This window comes from Myotis myotis, unplaced genomic scaffold, assembly GCF_014108235.1.
Source record: "Myotis myotis isolate mMyoMyo1 unplaced genomic scaffold, mMyoMyo1.p scaffold_m19_p_2, whole genome shotgun sequence".
Taxonomy (NCBI): domain Eukaryota; kingdom Metazoa; phylum Chordata; class Mammalia; order Chiroptera; family Vespertilionidae; genus Myotis; species Myotis myotis.
Genome location: NW_023416324.1, coordinates 166,287,997 through 166,304,710, shown reverse-complemented (window position 1 = coordinate 166,304,710; position 16,714 = coordinate 166,287,997). Strand labels below are relative to the sequence as shown.

At 39.7% G+C, this 16,714-nt stretch overlaps 1 protein-coding gene across 3 annotated transcripts in view; it reads right to left on the bottom strand.

The window, feature by feature from the left end:
* The window catches only part of ATP13A4 (ATPase 13A4), a 254,996-nt gene that overhangs the window by 236,933 nt on the left and 1,349 nt on the right, over nt 1–16,714 (bottom strand). The gene's annotated exons all lie outside the window — the stretch shown is intronic.

Genomic DNA, 16,714 nt, shown 5'->3' with positions numbered 1-16,714 from the left:
TGTTTCTATCTCTCTCTCCCTCTCCCTTCCTTTCTGAAATCAATAAAAATGCATGTAAAAAAAGAAAATTGGAATACCCCACCTCTACCAACAATAATGAGAAGCCTCCCCCTCCTCAAATGTCAATGGAGGGTGAGTGGTTGACCTGGACTTTCACCACCAACTGACAAGTAAGAGGTGGTGTCCTCCTCTTACTCTGTTGGAGCATTGTCAACAGAAGCCAGCACAGACATCAGTTTTAAATGAAATCCAGAGTTTTATAATAATGCCTAATTACAAAATACCCAAAATGTCCTGGTTTTAATTTTTAAATAGTCTCATCACGCACAAGATCTTAAACTGAATGAAAACACCATCAATAGACACCAACACCAAGATGAGAGAGATGCAAGAATTATGATAAGCATTTTAAAGCAACCATCATAAAAATTCTCTAAGAAATTACAATCACATTTAAAAACAAATAAAAATGTGGAATATTTCAACAAAGAAATAGAAAATACAAAATATAACCAAATGGAAAATTTAAAACTGAATAATCACAATTATTGTTTTACTAGTAAAAACTCAATTGATGGGTTGAATAGCACAATGAAGGGGCAGGAAAGAATCAGTGAAATGAAATTTAGAACAGTAAAAAATTTCCCAATCTGAATTACAGAGAGGAAATAGTCCAAAAAAAAATGTTGAACAGAGCCTGTGAAACTATAAGAAATGACCACGTCATTGGAATCCCAGAAGGAGAAGAGAAAGATGGCATGACCAAAAAAGTACTCAATAGCTGAAATTTCCAAATTTTGGCAAAAGACATATACCTGAAAATTCATGAATTTGAGCAAACCTTAAACAGAATAAACTAAGAGAATTAATTATAATAATCAAACTTGAAAAACTAAAGACAAAGTCTGAAAGCAGCAAAAAATCAGTAATATCTACCTGCAGAGGGAAAAACAACTTGAATGATTGTAAATTTTTCACTAGAAAAATATGAAAGCCAGAAGAAAGTAGTACAACACCTTCCAGAAGCTAAAAGAAAAGAACATGTTGCCAACACACCAACCTAGATAAGTGACAAAGAAAATCTTTTCTAAAGAGAAAATAAAGAAAAGAAGAAACCTTGTGATATCAGGAAGAAAAAGAAATTATGATAAACACAAATAAGAGTAAATAGATTTTTTTCCTCCTCTTGTGTCTTCTATATTACTTTTGATGGTTGAAGAATTATAACACTAATAGGGTTTTAAATGTACATATAATATTTAAGACAATATAAGCAAGGATGGGTAAAAGCAGTGGTTCTCAACCTTCTGGCCCTTTAAATACAGTTCCTCATGTTTTGACCCAACCATAAAATTATTTTTGTTGCTGTTATGTTGCCACTGTTATGAATCGTAATGTAAATATCTGATATGCAGGATGGTCTTAGGCGACCCCTGTGAAAGGGTCGTTCGACCGCCAAAGGGGTCGCAACCTATAGGTTGAGAACCACTGGGTAAAAGGATAAAAAGGTTAAGATTCTTAAACTTCACTTAATCTGATAAAGAGAGGACACTAGTAAAATGTAGCATGTACATACAGCTTAATACTTAAAACAACCACGAAAAAAGCAATACAAAGAAATACACTCACAGTGTCCATAAATTAAAATGGAAATCTAAAAATTGTTTAAGTAACACACAAAAAGAATAAAAAAGAAAACAGAGAAACAAACAAAAGCAGAGAATAAAACAAAAAAAATGGCAGTCATGTTCTAACATATCAATAACTACATTAATTTTAAATGCTTTAAATATATGGTCTAAGTACATAAATTAAAAGACAGAGACCATGTACATAAGTAGGTTAAAAAACATGACCTGACTACATGCAATCTACAAAAACTTATTTCAATTTAACATTATAGGCAGGTTGAAATTTTTTAAAAATCTGTTTCAATTATGTTTACATTCAGTATTATTTTGTACTAGAGGCCCGGTGCATGAATTCATGCACATTAAAGGTAAAATAATTAGAAGATGGCCTGTAGGAGCGGGACTGGGAGAGATGGACTGGACATGCCCTGGAGCCAATCTCCCTCCCGAGGTACCTCCACAGCAGTCTGCACCTGGGGTGGCACTGGGGCTCGAAGGGCATCTGCAGAATGAGCAGGGTCCCTCCAGCAGGTGGGGTCCCTCGGCCTGGCCTGCAGGGATCAGGCCAAAACTGGCAGTCTGACATCCCCCACTGGGTCCCGGAGTGAGAGAGGACACTTTGCAAAGTTGCTATCACTCAGCAGCTCCTACGTTGAACATTTTCCCCCTAGTGGTCAGTGCGTGTCATAGCTACTGGAAGGTCAGCGGGTCAGCCAGTCACTTAGGCTTTCATATATATATAGATTAGTTTCAGTTGTACAGAATAGTGATTAGACAATCATATATATATACATTTTTTTACAAGGTGTTCCCCCTTGAAATTTCCAGTACCCAAATGGCACCATAGCTATTACAATATTATTGGCTATATTTCCTGTTAGGCAGGTTTAAATTTAAAATAGGGAAAGATGTATCAGGCAAATACTAGTCAAAAGAAGTAAGAGTGGCTTTATCAATATCAGATAGATAGACTTCAGAACAAAGAAAGACTTAAGTTTCCCTTAAGATCAGAACAAAACCAGAATGCCTATTCTCACTGCTCTTATTCAATATAGCACTGGAGTTGTAGCACGAGAAAAAGAAAGAAACAGCACACAGAAATAAACCTGTTTCTACTTGCATATGATATGATTTCTACAAAGAGAATCCCAAAGAATTTATAAAAAACAAAACAATAACAAAGAAAAACTTTTAAAACGAATGCGTTCATCATGGTCACAAGAACCTTAGTAGCATAGTAAGTGGCAGCTGTCCCTCACAATGCTCCTGGTAGATGCCCTTTATCTCAGAGTTCCTGTGGATTTCAAAGAGAGAATCACACTAAGAGAGGGTGGCTTCTTCAAACTATCCCAGAAGATAGCTTTCTATGACTTTCTGAGGCAAATTTCCAAGAACTATGCCACGTAAAAAGTGGTTGAAAAAACTGAGTGTGCTTAGATTGGAGAAGACATGCCTGGAGGTGTGGGGGACATACAAGAACAATTTTTAAATGCCTGAGTTGTAGAAATGGAAGCCTGATTTTTGACAGGTGGCCCCAAGAGGCAAAAGAAGTAAGACTGATAAATTCAGGTTAATGGAACCATATTTAAGTTTAATACAAAGAGGAAATTTTTAAATAGTCAGCTCTGTCCTATAAATAATTTATCTTATGGTAAATTTTCTTCTCTAAGGGCATTTAAAGAAAGGTTGGATGGATGACCGAAGGGGCAGGAGAAAGTCAGATAAACTTTGAAGAAGCTTCTCACCTGAGATTCATTGATTCTATGGAATAGGTGAAATGGAGCATAGTAAATCCATCACCTTTATCTCTATATTCTAATCCATATTTACCTTTAGATGTGTATATTATTTCATATAATTTTGGAATATAACTGTAAGTAGCTACATTCATCCATCATTCATTTATTTATGTATTCCAAAAATATATAGTGTGTACTTACTATATATACCAGGCATTTTTCTAAGCATTGGAGATATAGCAGTAAATAGTTGATTTTAAAAAGCCATTAAAATTAAATAGAAAAATATCCTCCTTGGGGTGATGAAATATTCCACTTTTAGTCGCACATTAATTTTGCTATTTTAATTGGCCAAATTATTGTACAGGAACACTCTGTAGACAACCATTTCAATAATGTTAAAACTTAAAAACAATTTTCTTTCCTGATCTAGGATCTTGTGTAAAAGTTCAGGAAGAAGAGGATTGGGTTTTTATACCCAAAAGGTGGAAAGCCCCCATAATCAGGTCTTTACTAAAGAACAGGTACTATAACTGTGACCACAGGGGATAGAATTTGATACCATCATAATAATAATTCTACCTTTTATTTATTCCTTCTAGGGTAGAAACAGCAAGGGGAGAGCTACGTAGGAAAACTTTTCTCGAATGAAATATATTGCTAGAGCCTGTGTACTTCTGCACCATGAATCTTCTGTGGTTTGAATTGATCCTTCACATATGTGTGTGCATGATGCCTTTTACCTAAAATGCCTTTAAATAAATAGAAACTTCACTATTTCCTATTGCACACGCCTTCTTCGTAGTTCTTTGGGATGGAGAATAGCCAACAAGGTGTTTCTGAGCATTGAAATAATATCCCTTCATGGAAGTTTCTCATGAGTCCTGATCTCTACTCCTGAGAAGGGTATTGAAAACTGATGTTGTCTTACCAATGTGTAGATACACAAAGGGTATGATTTTAGGCCACTAGGAAAGACTCTCTGTCTTTTAAAAAAACATCCCTCCAACTTATACAAAACCCAGACACGATTTATATGCAGAGATGTTCACTGTAATATTATTAGTAGTAGTAAATAGAAAGTAATCTATGTATATAAGAATAGGGTAGCCCTGATCCGTTTGGCTCAGTGGATAGAGCGTCGGCCTGTGGACTGAAGGGTCCCAGGTTCGATTCCGGTCAAGGGCATGTACCTTGGTGGTCTAAACAATACAAACAGACAAAAAACAGCAGCTGATCGATGCTTCTCTTTCACTGATGTTTCTAACTCTCTCTCCCTCTCCCTTCCTCTCTGTAAAAAATCAATAAAATATATTTTTTAAAAAAAAGAATAGGGTAACCATTCAATAGTTATTCAAGTTATTTTTATGAAGTATTTTAATAACATCAGGAATATATACATTAAATAATATTAAGTGAAGGGAAACAATATAAAATCATGCAGTATGATTTCAAATTTAATTGAAAAATGAAAAGGCACAAACAAAAAAGACTGGAAGATAAATGTATCAAATAAAACATTGATAGCATTTGCCTTGGGCGATGGCATCATTGTGATTCTTCTTTTACTTCTCTGTTGTACACATTTTAATCATTAAATATGTTTCCCTTTTAAAATCAGAAAATAAATGTACATTTTTTAAAAGCCCTTTTCTGCCTCTTCACAGATATCTAAATGCCAGCAGGAAAGCTCTATATTTTATATTTTTTCTTGCTAAGAAAATCACCTGGGGAATCTGACCACTTTAAACATTGGTGGTTCAGTTCAGTTAAACTATGATTTATTAACCATCAGATTGAATTCTGTTTTTTGTCTGTTTGTATTGTTTAGACCACCAATTACCATTTGTCTCACTCCAAGTAATAGTATCCAATACCCAATTTTCTTGTCAAACCACCCTCTCCACCATCCTGAGCTGATGTACTTCATGTAGAGTTGACTCTGATCCCAACTCCAAGGGTGAATATGTGACTAGGAGCATGGTATTCAAGCATGATTAAGCTTGAAAAGGGGAAATAATCCAATGACATTTTTTTAAATGAGTATTTAGCTGAGACTTTTGAAAGAAAAGCAAATTATTTTTTCCCATTGGCATAGTGCCTAGGGATATGTAATCCTAAAGTTTTCAGAAGGCCCTATGCAAAGTCTGAGAATAAAACCAGTCTGACCAAATTGACAGAGGTCAATTACTTCTAAGGAGGAAATCCTCTCCCAGGACACAAGCAAAAGTCCATTGATGTTGGATAAAGGATAGAAGCAAAAACCCTCTTCTACTTACCATCCTGAAAAGAGGATTCTACAAAATCAAGCCCAAGTGACTGCTAGGAGAGGGGAGGACATTCCCACCCAAGGCCAGATATAAGACAGAGGTGGCTGTTGCCATGGAGAGGATGAACAGGAACATTGACAAAGACCACGCCCCAGATCCCAGATACCAAGAGGCAGCCTAAGACTCAAGTTGAACAAGGGCAGCAGATAACTCTCTCTCCCCCTACTAGAAGCCAGCATTGAGTAACAAGCCAAGGAGGCCACCTCTGGGGGAGGGGCAAAAACATGAACAGAGACCACTTCTGTGATGCAGGCATGTATGGATGGCTAAAAAATAAAGGAATATCCAGGTCATCTGATTCCAGTATCTGTGGCGCTATTCCCTTCTCCCAAAAGATCAAGAGAGCCATGACTTTTATAAAATAAGACCCAGATGTTTTGTTTCAAAGCTCAAAATGAGTCCAAACTACAAAGCAACTGCTAAACTAACACACACTGTCTTGGGTTTAAAAAGATCTAGTAGTAGTAGTAGTAGTAGTAGTAGTAGTAGTAGTAGTGGTAGCAGTAGCAGTGATGGAGTGGGAGTGGGAGTGGTGGTGGGAGTGGTGGTGGGAGTGATAGGGGGAGTGGTAGCAGAAGTCAGTGTCAAAAGGCCTAGGGCATATACTATTGGAGTTAGAGCAGGAGGCTTGGAGTCAACCCGCTTAGGTCCAAGATCTGGTTTTTCTACTTCTTAGCTTCCAGATAGGGACACATTGTATAACTTATCAGGGCTTCCTTTTGTAAAATTGGGACCAACAACTCAATTGAGTCAGGAAAAAAAAAAAAGAGAAAAACTCTCATAATATTTTGCACAAAAATCTTCAGTTCACTTTATTGGAAACATATTAAATAACTCCAGGGTTACATGCAACATGTAGACATGAAATAAGACACAGTTCCTACCAATAATAACTCACAATCAGCTGGGGGAGAAAGATAGACACATGACTCTGCTATAAAACCTAGAGATGATAGCTGTAATAGGCATTCAAAGCTACTCCAGACAAGGAAGTAATTAAGAGTGACCCAGAGGCTCCCTGGTGGCTTAATGAAGGGAGTCAGACTTGAGGTAGGTTTGGACGGATGGGTAGAAATCTGATGGCCAGGCACCAGCATGAAGACATATCCCTAGCAGAGAAAGTTTGTAATATATTCCGGCAAGAGCAAGCAGACCACATTTGGATGGTCAGAAAAGATGAGAAGGGAAAAAATTATTTCTTGGAATTAGCCCAAAGGAAAAAACCACACAGGGCGGCTTGGACTCTGATCTGAAAGATCTTTATTATGCTTGGTGACTCCAAGTTACAGGAAAGCCGAGTTGTAGGTAAATGTGTGCAGTAGTCCTGGCCAGCGTGGCTCAGTAATTAAAGTGTCGGCCTGCGCACCGGAGGGCTGTCGGTTTGGCTCCCAGCCCTGGCTGGGGTTCATGTGGGAGGCAACCAACCCATGTGTCTTTCTCCCATCAGTGTTTCTTTCTAGCTCCCTTTCTCTGTCTCTCCCTCCGTGTCCCCCCCCCCCACCTCCTTCCACCCTCTAGAAAAGTTAATGGAAAAAATAGCTTTGCTGAGGATAATAAGTAAATAAATAAATAGATAGATTAGAGAGATGATAGATGATAGATAGATAGATAGATAGATAGATAGATAGATAGATAGATAGATAGATGATAGATAGATAGATAGATGATAGATAGATAGATAGATAGATAGATAGATAGATGATAGATAGATAGATAGATAGATAGATAGATAGATAGATAGATAGATAGATATGTGCTATAAAAAATTAACCTACTTTTTCATTAAAGAGCAAATAAAAATAGCCACTCATCTATCCAAACTTAATTCTTGGATATTTTTGGTTTTGAACTGACCTCAAAATGATCTTTCCTCACAATATCATCTTCTCTGTACTGGTTCTACAACTTGAGTAACCAAGTTTCAAAATCTTCTATCTATGCTTCTTCCAAGAAGCTAACAGGTTCTAAAGATTTAAGATGATTTTAGTCTCAGCCAGAGCTCTGAGTGCAACAACTAAAATCAGGAATGGCCTGGTCTGGCGGACATGTATTTATCTGGAAAGCATAAGGCATATTTGGGCCTCCTCTCTATTCTTTCTCTGAGGGTGCATCTAGGGCATAGCTATGCTCATTGTCCATCAGAGTAGCCTGAGGCCAGTGGTTCTCAACCTTCTGGCCCTTTAAATACAGTTCCTCATGTTGTAACCCAACCATAAAATTATTTTCGTTGCTACTTCATAACTGTAATGTTGCTACTGTTATGAATCGTAATGTAAATATCTGATATGCAGGATGGTCGTAGGCGACCCCTGTGAAAGGGTCATTTGACCGCCAAAGGGGTCGTGACCCACAGGTTGAGAACCACTGTCTTAGGCTGAGGATGGATCTGAGGAGATGGTGTTCTGAGCTGTCTTTTAACTCTCCCCAGGTTGTGGTTTTCAGGCAACTCACCAAGGTTTACATGATGGGCATCCAAATAACTGTAAACCATTTAGGTAGGTGGTCTCACTGTGGCTAGTCTTCACAAAGCTTTGAAATAAAAAGTTTTGAAACTGGTACCCCAGAATGAATCTCCTCTGGACACATCACCAAATCATCTATCCAAACTTAATTTTTGGATATTTTATACTAGAGACCTGGTGCACGGGATTCGTGCACTGGTGGGGGGTGTGGCCTGTGGAGATCGCCCACTGTGGGAGCGCGGCTCATCTGGGTCAGCTGAGCAGCTGTGGACCTGCCCTCAGAGCCACTGCTCCCTGGTCCAGCATCTTCTGTGGAGCTGGAGCACTCGCCTCTCCAGGGGACCTGGTTGGGGCCGAGCCCAGGATTCATAGTGGGAGCAGCCATTCATCCCGGTCAGCCTAGCAGTGCTCCCACTGTCGTAGTGCACTAACCACCAGAAGGAAGCTCCTGTATTGAGCATCTTCCCCCTAGTGGTCCATGCGCATCATAGCTACTGGTCGACCGGTTGTCCCGCTATTTGGTTGCTGGGCTTTTATTATATGGGACTAGAGGCCCAGTGCACAAAATTCGTGCATGGGGGGAGAGGGTCTCTCAGCATGGCCTGCACCTTCTCTAATCCGGGACCCCTTGGGGGATGTCCGACTGCTGGTTTAGGCTCGATTGGGCCTAAACCGGCAGTTGGACATCCCTCTCCCAATCTGGGACTGCTGGCTCCTAACCGTTCACCTTCCTGCCTGCCTGATTGCCCCTAATCCCTCTTCCTGCCTGCCTGATAGCCCCTAACTGCCTCTGCCTTCCAGCCTGATCACCCCTAACTGTCCTTCTCTGCTTGCTTGATCGCCCCTATCCACCCTCCCCTGCCGGCCTGATTGTCCCTAATTGCTCTCCCCTGCCAGCCTGATCATCTCTAACTGCTCTCCCCTGCTGTCTTGATCAGCCCTAACTGCTTCCCTGCTGGCCTGATTGACCCTAACCACCTCTGCCTCGGCCCTGGCCACGATGGCTTTGTCTGGAAGGAGGATGGGATGACTGGAAGATGCCCAGTTGACCCGGTCTAATTAGCATATTACCCTTTTATTAGTATAGATATTGGACATACCAACTCTTCTGAAGGCCAAGTACTTGTGCTTTATGTTTTCTGGGGGCCTGGCAACTGTGTAGGGTTCAGTGTTGGTTATCATTTATTGTTAGACTCATTCTTTGGTCCTTTATTTATGAATAATTAGCACAGCAAAGCCCATTAATATCCAGTTCCCACTTAATGCAATGTCTTCAGATATGTTCTCTTTTCCTTGGTTAAAAAATTCTCACAGTGCTTTGGAAAAAAATCAAGAGTATCACTTAAATTTGTAAAAGGTTTCACAGCAGTTTTGTCCACCTATGTTAAAATTTTTAAATCACATCTTTTTGTGGGTGTTGGAGAGGACCTCAAGAAACCATTTGCATTGGTCTCTGACTCAAATTTATAAGGTATTATTATCTCCACATTGTAACTGAGGTGAAGTCAGAAAGGTGACTATGATTTGCTTTAAGGTTGTAAGAATAAATAATGGCAGAACCAACACCAAAATGCTGATCTTCTAATGTTTGGGGATTTTTTCCAATTATACCTGCTATTTCTGCCTTAATTAATAAATAAAGTGGTGCATCCAGAATTTAGCAAAACCAAGAGGCAGTAAACCACTATGTTTAAAGTGGGGACTTAAGCCATAGCTTGCCATTTACGTAACTAAATGAACGTGAGCTTATCACTCTCTATGAGTCAGTTTCTTCACATGTGGAAGATGATAATTCCACAAGGGCTCCTGAGGGGATTATGCAAATTACTAAGAGAAAAGTTCTTAGTTTTGATCAGTCACCATATAGATATTTGCTATTACTCTTGCCATCCCCCACACCCAACCTGGTCCTAATTTTCCCTATGGAATTAAGTGGTAGCATCATCTTCTCCCATTGGACAAACTAGGAACTTTAAATACATCCTTAATAACTACCCCTTCTCTCTTACTGCTCAGTCTATGAATTACAGTCTTTTTAACTCTCATTTTGAAATATCTCTTAAATCCATTATTTACTCAGGATCCTATCTGACAAGGCTTCATCCTGAATGCCTCACTTGGACTATTTCAAATACCTTCTTCCTGGTCTCTTTTCCCCCAACCAGCCTTCCTTACTCTGTGATATAACATCCTTTGGAAAGGCAAATCCTCCCAGAACACTCCCTGGTTCAGATCATCCAGCAGCTTCCCCTTGTGTTCACCAGGCTGGCCTCACAGTCCTTCTAACCAAGTTCAGCTCCACCATCAAAGATTCAAATTCAGTGGGTCTGGAACGGGGTCTAGGAATCTATTTTTCACATACTCCTCAGTCTTTTCATAGGCCAGTGTTTAGGAATCATTGGAAAAGATAAAATGTGCACTCATTAGGATGTCTTATAAAGTCCTTCACAATCTGACCCATAACTACCCCTCCAGGGAAATTAAATCACATCTTTCCCCTTGAAGCTGTCTTTGACTGAGTTGCTCCTTCTGTGGTCCCAATGCTCTGTATGCGTAATTCCACCGATGACACCTATTTCATGACATTCATTGTGTTTGCACCCCCGGGCCGCCCACTTGTGAGTCCAGCTTCATGGGCATGCAGCCTGTGCAGTCACACAGAGCCCTTCTCTCAAAAGGGCCCTGAGCTTGGTGTAATGTTCTGCTACAGTCATCCTAAGATGCTTAGTAACTGCTGAACAAGGGACACCTCATTTTCATTTTGCATGGGACCCCACACATTATGTTCTTGGTCCTTCTCACTCAACAGTGAACTCTTTGAAAACAGAAGCTATTTGCTATTAGCTAGAAATCCTTCTTGCATAGAACAGAGGACTCCTAGTACCAAGTAAAAGTTTGGCCAATGTTTGTTGAGTGGATGAAAGGCTAGAATAAAGTATTGCATAGAAAAATAGTGTGGTGTAGCTAATTAACTCTGAAGAATAACCTTTCTTTATGCTTGGGGAAGAGAGGAGTTGACTGATAAGTTCACAAGATGACAGATCTTTTCAAATAAGTAACTTAAATTTTCCTAGGTTTCTCATTAAATTGCTCCAGCTGCTCCTCCTGTAAGCCCCACTGCCTCCTTGTTCTCCTCGAAATGGTAAATTGCTGGTTAATGGAACTTGCAAGTGCAGGATCAGAAAATATGCCCTGAGTGTTTGTGCCAAACATTGTGCTAACTTTGGGGGAGTACCATGAAAGGGAAGGGGGCCATAGAAAGGTGAACCAAGCAGGGTCCCTGTTCTCAAGAAGCAATGAAATCTTACTCCATAGGAGCTTCTGTCAAAGATGAGTTGACTTCATGGGAGTTTTGCAGCAATGAATAGAAAATAAAGACACTAGACTTGGCCAGTGGCCCAGCTTCCTGAACATTTCAACTGACAAAATGCCTCAGTCTGAACACAATTCCTCTACTATGAGATCTGTGGGGTCATTAGTTAACATTGGCAACCAACTAGGAGGTGCTCCTGAAGAATAATAAATAAGTGGCTATTGGGGTGGGGGAGGTGCTTTTGCTCCCTGGTGTTAGAGAAGAAAAGCCGAACATCAGCTATCAAAATGAGCCAAATAATTGGTGAGAGCAGATGCTTCTCCCTCATGCTGAAGGCACAACAGGACTTCCAATGCAGCAAAGCCCGCACACCACCGGGCGGCCATATTAGTGCTGGTGGCAGTACTAACCTCTTGCTGTTCTCAGAAGTGAGATGGATGTTCACAAAGAGCTTCTCTTACTATTCCACAATCCCCAGTCTACTTGCTGAGAAACTATCAGGGATAGCATTAAGAGATTTCAGTCAAAAGAATACAAATGCCAATAAACATATAGAGATGTGTTCCACATCAAGTCAAAGAAATGTAAAAATAATACAGCCATATGTCCTAGCTGGTTTGGCTCAGTGGATAGAGCACTGGCCTGTGGACCGAAGGGTCCCAGGTTCGATTCCGGTCAAGGGCACATGCCTGGGTTGCAGGCTCAGTCCAATGAGCAGGAGGCAGCTGATCAATGATTTCCTCTCATCATTGATGTTTCTATCTCTCTCTTCCTCTCCCTTCCTCTCTGAAATAAATAAAAATATATTTTAAAAAATAATACAGCCATAAGGATCATTTTCACATACCAGATGAGACGAAGTTCTAAAGATGGATAATACTTAACATTGGCAAGTATGGTAGAGATAGCAAGTAGTCTCAATAAAGACTGCTGGTCAGAGTATAAATTAGTATAACCATAATCCTGAGGAGGGCAACTTGGCATTATGTATCAACCAAAATTTAAAACACATATCCCTTTCATGCAACAATGCCATTGCTAGGATTTTATCCTAAGGAAACAATCTGACAAATAGGTAAAATACATGTACAAAGTTGTCCATCACAGCCAAACATTTAGAAATAATCTAAGTGTGCAACATAAAAGATTTGCTTAATAAAGCATAGTTCACCCAAACACAATTTAGTTAAACATTAGTGAGAAGTTCATTTATTTTATCCCCTTCCAACTTACTATCAATTCCTTATGTGTTTTCTGATTATTTAGCTATCCTATCATTAAAATATAAAATTTTAGACAATGAAAAACCTACAATTTGAACATTAAATTATCTGAACCATAATTATCTAAAGGGAAATATATTCTAGGTGTAATAAAAAGGCCAGCTTAAAAAAGATATATATGAAATTACTCCATTTTTTTATTTTTTTAAAAAACACACAGTTTTGTGAGTATCTATGTGTATTCTTTTAAGAAGATGCCATCACTGGTTTGGCTTAGTGGATAGAGCGTTGGCTCTTGGACTGAAAGGTACCAGGTTCAATTCCGGTCAAAGGCATGTACTTGGTTTCAGGCTCAATCCCTGGCCCTGGTCAGGGTGCATGCAGGAGGCAACCAATCAATGTGTCTCTCTTACACAATGTTTCTCTCTCTGTGTCTTTCCCTCTCCCTTCCACTCTCTATAAAAATCCATGGGAAAATATCCTCAAATGAGGATTAACACACACACACACACACACAAATGTCATAATTAAATGTGTGCTTAGGGTTGATCATTAAAAAAAAAAATAGGTTGCGATTAATTTGGCTTTGGCATGAAGTACAGTGCAAATAAATGGATGCTATCCAAAGACAATAGCTCTATTGTATTTAGAGAAATCCAAATACTGTATAATATCAAGGAGGTGGGGAACAAAGGTAAGTCTTGAGGAAATAATATGATCCGTGATGTGCTGGTAAATATTTAACAACTAGCTTTCAGGTGGGGCAGGGTGAAAGTCCTATATAGCATTTACCAATTTATATCGCAAATACTCCCAATATTACACGTTTCAAGCTACTAATATGACGTCACTGAATATAGAGTTGGGAAGAGATATACAGTAGCACACGGTGACATAGTATTTCCATGATACACATACAACATGCAATAATTACAAAAGTATAGATAATGCCAAAATGCAGTAAACTAATTAGAAAGTGATAAAGTTTGTGTATGCACTCTCTAAGTCTGGAAGGAGAGTCACTAATATAATAATACTAGAGGCCCGGTGCATGAAATTTGTGCGGGGGGGGGGGGGGGTGTCCCTCAGCCAGGATGTCCGGGACAACTCGGACATCCCTCTCGCAATTCGAGACTGCTGGCTCCTAACTGCTCACCTGCCTGCCTGCCTGATCATCCCTAACTGCCTCTGCCTGCCAGCCTGATCACCCCTAACCACTTCTGCCTGCCTGCCTGATCACCCCTAACTGCCCTCCCCTGCTGGCCTGATCACCCTAACTGCTCTCCCCTGCTGGCCTGATCGCCCTTACTGCTCTCCCCTGCTGGCCTGATCGCCCTTACTGCTCTCCCCTGCTGGCCTGATCTCCCCTAACCACCTCGGCCTTGGCCCCTGCCACTGTTAAGAAGGAGGACCAGACGACCAGAAGATGCCTGGTCTATCTGGTCTAATTAGCATATTACCCTTTTATTAGTATAGATTGATCATGTCTGAGTGGAAATTTCATGAATCATATTTACTTCATTCTTTAGACTACTCTATGTCATTTTAAATTTTTACAATAAACGTGTTATCTGTATAATCAGAAAAAAATAATTCAAGGTGTGTGTTTTTTCTTATTTGCTAAAACCTAGGGAAGAAAAAAAATCAGGGAACATTACTTTTAACACAGGTCTGACTGGTTCAGAATACTTTTCCAAAAGGAGTTTGAGTTCACAAGGGTGTCACTGAGGATAATAGTAAACGTTTGAATCAATTAAACCATGATAGCTTTGTGTAGTCATGATTAAGGAAATGAGCATTCAGTGTTTATAAGGCCTTTCAAAATATATATATGCAACATCAGAATTCAAAGGCCCTCTGATACTCATGTTACAAATAAGGAAACTGAGATGGGGAAGGAACCTTTGCTACCTGGTGCAACATAGGTAGGTGATTTCCCAAGGTAAGACTATAAGGCACTCAGATCCTCTCTATTTATAAATAGTCTCTATCGCTTGTGATCCAAGTATATATTCCTCACTTGTCAGCCTATATAATAAAGAGTTAATATGCTAATTAGACCAAACAACAGAACAACAGTCTGGACGACCTTCCAGACAAAGCTGGGGCTGCGAGGGCCAAGGCCCTTGCATGAATTTCGTGCATCGGGCCTCTAGTTATTTAATAAGAAGAGATGACCTCACTTGAGGAAATACTATTCATTGGATTGACAAATTGCTGAAGCTTCCATCTTTGGTTGGGTAATAGCATCTTAGTCTTTTCCAGAATTTTATACTTCTCAAAACACTTCCTCATAGATTACCTCAGTTGTACTTCATAAGAGCCCTGTGAGACAGGTAGGGTAAGAAGGACCACTCCTATTTCACAGATAAAACAAAACAGAAAACTGAGGCGAAAGCAGGCAAGTGGCTAGCCCAAGGCTAGTGAGGCGTCTGATCTGGGCATGGTGCTGTCTGGGAGTCAGTATCTCTTCTGAGGCCTTTCTGAGTCATTTGGGTGTACCTTCTCTAAATGGCAATTTCTCCGGTATTCTTCCTTGTCCCTTTAACAAATTCTTTCTTCCATCAGCTCCTATCTCATTTAGTACTTAAGGTATTACTTTCAGATCACTCAGAGTTACTCCTTAGTGTATCTCTTTTATTCCAGAATGAAAGATAGTCCCAAGCATCTTAAGGCCTGGAAATATTCTTGTTCTTCTCTATTTGACATGAGGGCTAACCCCTAGCATGCTGTTTTCGCTTGAAATTTGAAGCGATTTCTATCATCAGAGGAATGACTTCTGCAAAGGTCGGGTGTATGTTATAAAGCATGGAACTATAAACACTTGGGTATGACATACTTCTAGGTAATCTTGGCTTTCTAAATAGGTTAACACTGAAGAATGAGAAGGCAGGCTTACTCAGAAAATACAAATCATCTATAACGAAATGGATCCTGGGAAATCAAAGATCATGTGTTCTCCTAAGCTTTGTTTTATTAAGGGAAGAAGTGGGTTCTCCTGTTAAGAGTGCAATGTCCCCGGAAAGAACTGAAAAAGGTATCAGTGAGCTATGTTCAGGTCCAAAGACAGAAGAGCTACCAACTTATAGTAACCTATGTGGTGCCTCAGCTCCTGGGCTTATGTAACTTAAGACAAGCAAATTCTCAGCCCATCGGTTTTCTCATAGTTAAAACAGAAATCATAACGCCTAACTCACAGGTTGTAGTGAAAACTAAATTAGCTAGTGGCCAATAAGAAACATTTTGTAAACTAAAAATTGCCATGAAAATATGTGGAATACATTTAAGATATCTTGATAATTTTTGAAGTTCACTGCCCTAGGCAAGGGGAGTGGAGTAGTAAATTAAAAAGGGCGACAGAGTGTCAAACACTGCAACAGGCAGGTGGCCAGGTTTCTCCAGGCAGAACAGGATGCATACTAATTGCTGCACCTCCACTGAGACTCTGGGCAAATGACTCCTTTCCAAAAAACAGTGTCCCTCTCCATATCAAAGGCTCTCTCCTAACTGGGCTTTCAGCTCCATGCAGAACTCATGGATGCCCTGATGCATTGGGGTCAGGGGGAAGTGCTATTATGAAGATGAATATTAAAATTGCTCCTCGGGAATGTGTAAGCTTCAGAAAGAATACAAGTTTCCCTAGAAGAGATAGTGGCTTCTCTAGAATGTCTATTCTCAAGGACTCATAGTGAGTCTTGAGAGACAAATTGTCAAAGAGCAGAAATGAGTGTAGAGGAAAAGCATGGGTGTGTTTAGATCTGATAATTTAAGGAACTACTTTAAAAATTAGAGGGAAGAAGACCCTGCCTTCTGGTTAATAGTATTAAGTATGGGAATCAAATTTTCAACTTAATATAGAGAATGATGAAAAATAAAAATAAGGTCAGAAAGTCATTTCTGGTGACATTTGTGTAGGGCCTGAAGGTAATTGTCATTTGGCTGTCAAACCCAAAAAAAATAAGGAAGTGGTTAAGTAAGCCACATAGATGTGGGTGCCTTTTATCCCCTTATAATTT